This window comes from Pundamilia nyererei, unplaced genomic scaffold (genome assembly GCF_000239375.1).
Source record: "Pundamilia nyererei isolate P.nyererei 1_Seehausen unplaced genomic scaffold, PunNye1.0 scaffold00385, whole genome shotgun sequence".
Classification (NCBI taxonomy): Eukaryota; Metazoa; Chordata; class Actinopteri; order Cichliformes; family Cichlidae; genus Pundamilia; species Pundamilia nyererei.
The window spans coordinates 319,674-327,893 of record NW_005187786.1 but is presented as its reverse complement, the minus strand read 5'-3'; positions in this window follow the sequence as shown (position 1 = coordinate 327,893).

The window sequence follows — 8,220 nt, the reverse complement described above, 5'->3', positions numbered from 1 at the left end:
TAATGAATGAATGGAACAAACTCAGACGCGTTTCCCTGGACTGGAATAAGTGCATGTCCTGCAACAGAAAACAATAATCACATTAGACATTTATTTAGAAAATACCAACAATGAGAGTTTGGCAGCAGATCTCACATCTGTTACTATTTCACCCTAATATGTTTTTTTTGTATAATGTAAATATCAGCTATGTCTAAAAACAGTCAAAGTCACAGTACAGCTAAAAGATTTTAAAGTATCGTGAATGCATTAAAGTATTTTAGTAATTCATTTATACATTAACAAATTGCAAGCGATGCAGTGCCTACCTGAGTTTATTATGCATTTAGATCCCTACTGTAACACGACATCAGACTTTATATATTGGTTGGTTGGAGGTCCTTTAAGGATTGAAGGTTGTGTGTACAGGTGCAATGTACTGCAGGTTCGCACATGCATGCATGCAGTGATTTTTCTTTTTTCCTTTTTGTGACAGGCATGCCTGGAGTAGCTTCGCATAGATGTCCAGTTTTTTACAATCTAACCAAAAGCCTATTTTGACAGCCAAAAATTCTTCTGCTCAGGAAAAAACAAAGTGGCTGTAAAAAATTGTTTATTATGTTCATTATAAGTAATAAATCCAGTGAGCAGTATGTTAATTGCTCTACAGAATTCTTTACAACAGAGGTTTCTCCACATGCGCCCTGCTAACTGTTAAAAGAGAAACCATAAGAACACACTGAGTTTAAAATCTATAAAATGCACTTTATTGTTACACCAATGAAATAATTTTAGCCAGTAAATCTTATCTCACTGTTAATTAATCAGCGTAATTCTCTTTTTTATTCTAAGTTCTTCATAAATGATTCAATCCAACACATACAGATAAGAAACAATTTCTTTTTACAACGACAAGCAATTTGAGACTTTCTTCCAGTTTCTAATATTAGAGAAAATATCTTAGCCAGCACCTCCTCACATTCTTATCAAACTAGCAAAAACTGAAACTGAGTTTCAGTCCTTTTTTAGTCTTTTCTGATTTCATTGCTGCTATTGATCTTGACATTTTCATCTAAAGGCTTCAAGCTTTAGTTGGTGTAACAGTTTAGTTTCTTTTTCTTGCCATCATGTCTAATATGTTGGATTTGCAGAGATATAAATTCAATCAGGGGTTCCCGAAGGGTCAGTTCTTGATCCATTACTCTTTGACCTTTACTCATAATATATCCGACCATTCTTATGCAGACGACACACAGTTATATTGATCATATTTCTCTGATCTTACTTCTGTTCACAAATTAAGCAGCTACACTGGTGACATTAACTGGTGGATGTCTAGAAACACTAGGTCATGCATTTATTCTAGGAGGGACTGTTGTAATTCATTACTATTAATTATTATCATTACTATTCTCTAAAATGTCATCTGTCAATCCAAAATGATGCACTGAGAGTACTGACATGGATTAGGGAGCATATTTTTCCCATACTGGCTTCCCTTTACTGGCTCCCTGTTAAATCCAGAATCCTTCTCTTTTATGATCCAGGCTTGCTGGGGTTTTGCTGTCCTTGGTTAGGAAGAGGTCAGTGTCTAGATGTGGCCATGAGGTTTCCCTGGCACACCGAAGGACTGTCTGCGTCAATCAGGCTCTTTTATTTAAGGAGTGGTGTAACAGCTATTCCTCGATTGATCTTCGTTTGTTGTTACATTCTAACTCGAAGTCAGACAAAGTTGTAATCTGGACTCTCTGCATTTCCTCCTTACCAGCCCTCTATCCAGCTCGCAGGCTTTTCCAGGATCTTCCAGAAGGACTTCTGCCAAAACTTTTTTTTTTAACCTTCAACACCCTTATTTGCCAATGTAAACTCAGCACCGCTTACCTGGACACCTCTACATCTGTAGCCAACCATGTCTCCTACACAGGCCCCAACTGAGCCTTTTGTAAAAGTGTAATGAGTATGTTCCACAATCAGTAAGATTCTCTCTAAATATTCAGACTATTTTCTCGTTAAGCTCTTGCCAGTCACTAACTGCCTAAGGCAGTCACTTAGTGGCATCACTGTAAATGAAGCATTTTCACTACACTGTGTGTTTGAGTTGGTCTGTTCTCTGTGTCCACCTTAGTGACACATGACATCCTCAATATCATAATCAGACTCCATCTCATCTTAAAGACAGTATCACCCCACTGGAGCACTTTGTTCTCAGACTGCTGGTTTACTTGTGGATCGAGAGTATTTAAAAGTAGAATGGGAGGCAGAGCCTTCAGTTGTCAGGCCCCTCTTCTATGGCAGCAGATTCCAGTTTGGATTCAGAAGGCCAACACCTTCTTTACTTTTATGCTTTAGCAAAGAGGAAAGTTTCAAGCCTATAGTTAGGGTTGGAGCAGATGGCCATGAACCCTCGCTTAATTCAGCTGGAAAAGGCATAGGCTGATGAGGGCTTCCCATGATGCTCTGAATGTTTCTTTATGACTTACTATGCGTTTATACACAATGTTGCATTTAATAATTAGTTATCATTAAATTCAGATTCTGTGTCGTGTTTCCTGTCGCTCTCACTCTCATTTTCCCCAACTACCTACTGATCACACCAGACGCTTCTCCTCCCTGAGTTGGGGATGTTCTCTTTTATTGCAGAGCCTTTACCTCATAATAAATGAAATACATTGAGGCAACTCTTTCTGTTATTCAGCTGTAATTTGACACTTAAAAAAACATTAAAAGTTAGAAAGTTCTTATCTCAAGACGACTCTAACTGTCATGGTCCTGCGGCCATGACTGAGTGACTTTGTGTTTGTTCTTTATTGTTATTACTTTCATTATTATTCATGGGCTGTTTTGGGATGGTTTGTGTTTTGGGATTTTAGATACTGGGTTTTGGGTTTGTGCTCCCTCTATTGGTCCCTGGTGTCAGTGTTCCCCTGTCTCGTCAGGTTAACCAGGTCCAGCTGTGTCTCCCACCTGTGTGTGATTTCCCAGTGTCTCTTTGTGTATTTATAGTGTGTGATTTCCTCTGCTCCTCGTCGCGTCGTCTGTGTACATACCCTGTGTTCATACCTGGTGTAATCCTCTGCGTGCTCTCCCTGCTGTTCTCCCTCCATGCTCAGGTTTGCTATTTCTTTGTGTAGTTTATCCCAGTTTAGTTTCGTCCTTAGTTCTGTTGCCATCTCCACTTTGTGTTGCTATTCTCAATAAATCACCTTCACATCCGAGTAAGTGCTGCTTTGAGTCCTCCTTTTCCACTCCTCCACACGGCCGCTGCCCCGGACCGTGACACTAACATCGCGTTGTTACAGTTACCAATTACCACATCCAGAAGTTGTAGTACCAGCATACGTTCAGCATCAGCAGGGAGAGATAACGTATTTTAAGCCAAGAAGATGCTAGTGAACAAGGAAGGTTCCATCTATCTGGACCATGTGCAAACTGATAATATTCTTTTTTAGGGCTGTCAAAATTGAGAACAATCAAAACAACTGCTGTATAATGCCCTGCGCTATTTTTGGTTAATTGGTCACATGACTCCATCACATGACTTGAATGCGTCATTGTTTTAGAAAGTCTGTGTTTTCGAGTGTCCACGCTGCGCCGCTGCTCAGTTTTGAAATGTATGCGTTTTCGAGAGCGTTTTCAAAACGCTGTGTTTTTCCTTGAGGAAAACGCCGTCTCAGTCTGGACTGGAGACCCTTTTCAAACGAAAACGCATTAGTGTGGTTGTAGCCTAAGGCAAACAGGTCCACCAAGGATGCAATTTCCCCTGCCCATCTCTCTGTTCTGCATCACCTGGAGAATCTTGGGAATTCAGTAAGGATGTTCTTCACTGATTTCAGATTGGCTTTTAATACCATTATTCCAGAAATCCTTAAATATCAAATCAAACGAAAATGTATTTCTATAGCACATTATAATACAACAAAGTTGACCAAAGTGCTTCACAGTCGGTCAGAGCAATAGCATAAGACAACAATATGGGTAAACGGCATAACTAGCCACGAAATAACCAACTAGTTTGAATCCTAAGCTCAGAAGAAGATCATCAAGAAACCCAAAGTGTGCTGTCTTAGTGCTATGGCGAGGTCTAAATTTAGACTGAAATTTTTCATTGATACCATTAGTGTCAGGAAAGGTCTGAAGTTGTTTTATTGACGCTTTTTCCAGAATTTTGGATATAGGAGGGAGTTTGGAGATCAGTCTGTAATTAGTTAGAGAACTAGGGTCAAGATTGTTTTTCTTTATAATGGGTTGAAAGACAGAATGCTTAAATACTGACGGTACACAACCTAATGACAGTGATAGTTTCAGTAAAAGTTGGATACAGGGACCAATAGTGGGCATATCTTCCATAAGGAAATGAGAGGGAAGGATATCATGGGAGAGATTAGAGATTTTGAGATGATCAGTTATAGCTATTAAATCAGAATCAGACAGTGGCTCAAACTGTTGAAAGCCAGTCAAGCATTCAGGGACTGGGTCAGAAACTAACAATGACTGAGATGAGAGAGATGCTCTCAGAACTGAAATTTTGTCATTTAAAAAGCTTGAAAATTTTTCAAAAAGTACAGGGGACTATCTCAGTGAGATAGCTTATATAATCCAGTGGGACAGCCTCTGTTTAGACAGCTCTACTTCTAGTTGGATAAGCAAAGCAGACAAACAGCTGGTAGCATAAACATACATTCTGAGTGCGCTCAATGTAGGTGCGTAGCACAAGCACTGGACAAAGAATGCATCCTCCTTTACTCCTCAGATGTAAAAGGAGGGGAGCAAAAGCTCAGCATCTCAAACTCCATTGAGCTATAAGATGCAGGCATGATCTTGGGAAAATAGGCAGCATTTGGACGCAATACGACCTTCTGGTCATCAGGAGAGAACTGTGTGCAGGAGGGATGCACAGACAGCACATGAAGGTCACCCACTCACTTTGCTGAAGCCAAAGCGAGAAGTAATGCAGTAATATGAGAGAAATTTCATATCCACAAACTCAATGGGTTCAAACCGGGTCTAGAAAGGGCCTCCAGCACCAAAGACAAGTCCAGTGCTTGGGACACTGGACTTAAGCGCGGGTCTAGTAGATGCGGGCCCAGCACTATGAATTGTCGCTATCACACTAGGTGGCAGACCCTTAGCAGTCACCTGTTGAGATTAAATAATTTGCAGCGCCTCAATAATGCTATGCTTTTTATTAATGATAAGTGTTATAAAGTTATATAATGTAGTAAGCGGAACCTCTTTGGAGGCAACAGAGGGGTAAAAGCAGCATCTCCTTGCCGTTGGACCCCTTCTCCACTTGGAACCAGCTAGGAGGGCTGAGGCTTCTTCCTCGTGGGCGTCGGGTCCCGCCAGAGGCCCGATGGTGGGCCTTTGCTCCAGGCCAACTGACGTGGAGCTCGGACCGAAGGTTGTGCTTGCGCTGGCGGCACACCCACTGCAGCAGTGGGCGCCGGTCTCTTGCCAGTCGACAGAGGAGTGGCGGGCCTGTGAGAGCTAGCTGCAGGCTTGGTCTTCGTCTGATGTCTGAAATCGCGCAGAGCTTCTGTCTGCTTCTTCCTCAGATGAAATCTAGTCTGAATGGCTTCAAGTGAATGTCAGAATACCCCAGCCGTAGACACTGGTTTGTCCAGATTTACAGTCATGTCCCTATCTGGGACGTCAGAGAGGGTCAGCCGCAGGTGCCTCTGGACCACAACTGTTGAAGCCAGTGTGTTTGCAGGGGAATGCATCACCTGCCTGACCCAGCTCATTCTGCCTGCAGCCTGAGCATTTGTGACGCACAGAGGATGTAATTCATGGCAACTCTGACCTCGTTAAGAAGAGGTGCCAGCGGACTGTCAACACGAACCAGAGATCCAAGCTCCACCAGGCACATTGGCTGGTACATCTGGAGTGTGGTGACGGAGGTCATGGCAGAGCTGTGCTGGCCTGAGCCCGACAAATCTTCTCCAGGTGCGAAGCAGAGAATCCGCAGTGATTGGACGGCAGAGTTGCACGGCCGCAGACACCATGGTCATGGGACGGGGCCAGATAAGCAGCAGAGACGGCTCCATAGGGGGTCGGTTAGCTAAGCTAGCCTTGTCTGCGCCGTCCAACTCCATGTGCTGTACATAGCTGGGCACAGTGACGGGGGTTGACAGAGGTTTGTCCCATGATGCTGTTAGCTCGCACACAAAGTCTGGAAACATGGGAAGGTGGTTTTTGGCTGTTGCGGGCTCCAGTGGGAAGAAAAAAAACAGCTTCTGAGCTGGTGGAGAAGAGGGCCAGTCCACCTGCAGTTTTTAAGCAGCATGGCAAAACAAAAAAGGGGAAAAAGAGGGGGTGTCAGTGTGGCAGACCGGCGCAGCATTGGCGGCCCATTGGGTCGACAATGAGCTCTCCTGCTCATGGAGCAACCATGGATGTCTAGGCCGATGTCCAGCATGTCGGGCTTCAACCCAGCCTGAACTCCGCCAGCGCTCCTGCATGGTTCCAGCCGGTCATTGGCTAACCCATCAACATATTCCATGTGGTCAGCCCAGCTAATTGCGGGGACAGCGACAGGATAATCCTCGGTCCTGGAAAGGAGAGGGTCATGCCGTGTGACAGCCGAGCGTCCCAGCACTTTTTCCACCCGTCTTTTCAGGGCCTGCTGGCAACAAAACGCACAGGCTTCAGGCTCCGTCAACGCTCACCTAGCGTGGACAATAACCAGGCAGACAAGGCAGGCATCGGGCTGGTCGCTGTCGTGCAAAGAGAAACCGCATCCCTGAGGACAGGGGCGAACAGAAGATTTCTGCTTTGCTCGCTTTGGTTTGGAGTCCATTCCAAAACGCAAAGCAAAAAGCTGCACAGGAAAACTCGAAATTTGCGCTCCGCGGGCAACCTACACACCAACTGCGTGGTGGAGGCTAACACCAACAGGGGCAGTTAAGCTAAATTCAAGTCGGCAGACCCCGGAGCTAACTAGCAGCAGACGGCTAGCCCAACACAGCAGAGGTGTTCTCAGCAAGGTGAAGAGCGTAAGAACTGAGCGATGACTGCGATGACAGCGGTTATATGTGCAGACGGAGCCGTGTGTCATCTGTCTTAAAGCCGTGAATAAAGATTTCTTCAGCCAGGACATGCAAGGGTGTGATATCCCATACCACTGAGTTGTACCGAGGGAATCAACTGAAAGGGAACTTTCTTGCACCTTTGTGCTGTGAAGGCAACTGTACAATGACAATAAATACATTTCTAAGTTCTCAAAGGCCTGTTACAAAAAACAACAAAAACAGTAAGCTACGTTCAAGCCACCATCTTCTACTTTTTGCATTTCCAGTTTTTCTGTCAAATCAATTCTTACAAAATATTCATTTTCGCGAATTTTTGACTTTAATCTTCAAAATTCTGCGTTTTCTTGTTTGTCTTCAGGCTCCGGCGGCATTTCTTTAACCTTGAATGGCACATTTCATTCAGCGACATCTTTTCTTTTTCCTCAGTTTTCCAGTTCAGAAACAGCCATTCTGACTTCTCTGAAACACCCAACCCTACTTCTTACAATATTGCTTGAGTAAACTTCCTGTAAGTATGACTTTGTTCTGCGCTCCACAGCAATGACTTTTGGGACATCTTGACATTTTCAGTGATCCTCTGTGTATTCAGGAAGCAAGTCACACTGCAAGCTCCAGAATGAGCAACAGTCTCATCAGCCCTCATTAGGCCGTGACGTTAAAGGTCATACACACTGGGAAAGCTTGTTATGCGGCACCCAGCATGCAGTTCACATACACAGCATCAAAGGGATTTATTAGGTATGTCTTATGAGGGAGTTTTTCATCATTGCCATTAAACAACTCTGCAATTACTTTGGAACTAGAGTACGCTGTACCATTGTGATATTTGAGACAATGCTATGATTTACTTTAAATGGCTGTCCTGGTTAATTATAAACAAGTAGAGCATACCCAATGGAAAACATGAGATTGTTTGAAAGCAAAAAGATAAATAAATAAATCTCTGCAGACGGGCTCTGTGGACAACTCACAACCCACTGAGGGAAAAGCTTCATTGCTCATATGTTTAATGAGCTTTTATTGTGAAATCAGCTGCTACAAAGTTTAGAGGACTTTGAAACTTTTTTTTAACTTCAGGCATCATCATCATCATCATCATCATCATCATCACATTCAAGGACAAATGTGTCTTTAAAATATTAAGAGCATTTTCATTTCTCTGCTTTCCTCCAAAAAAATCCACATTTCCATATTCTGTAACTCAGCTGAA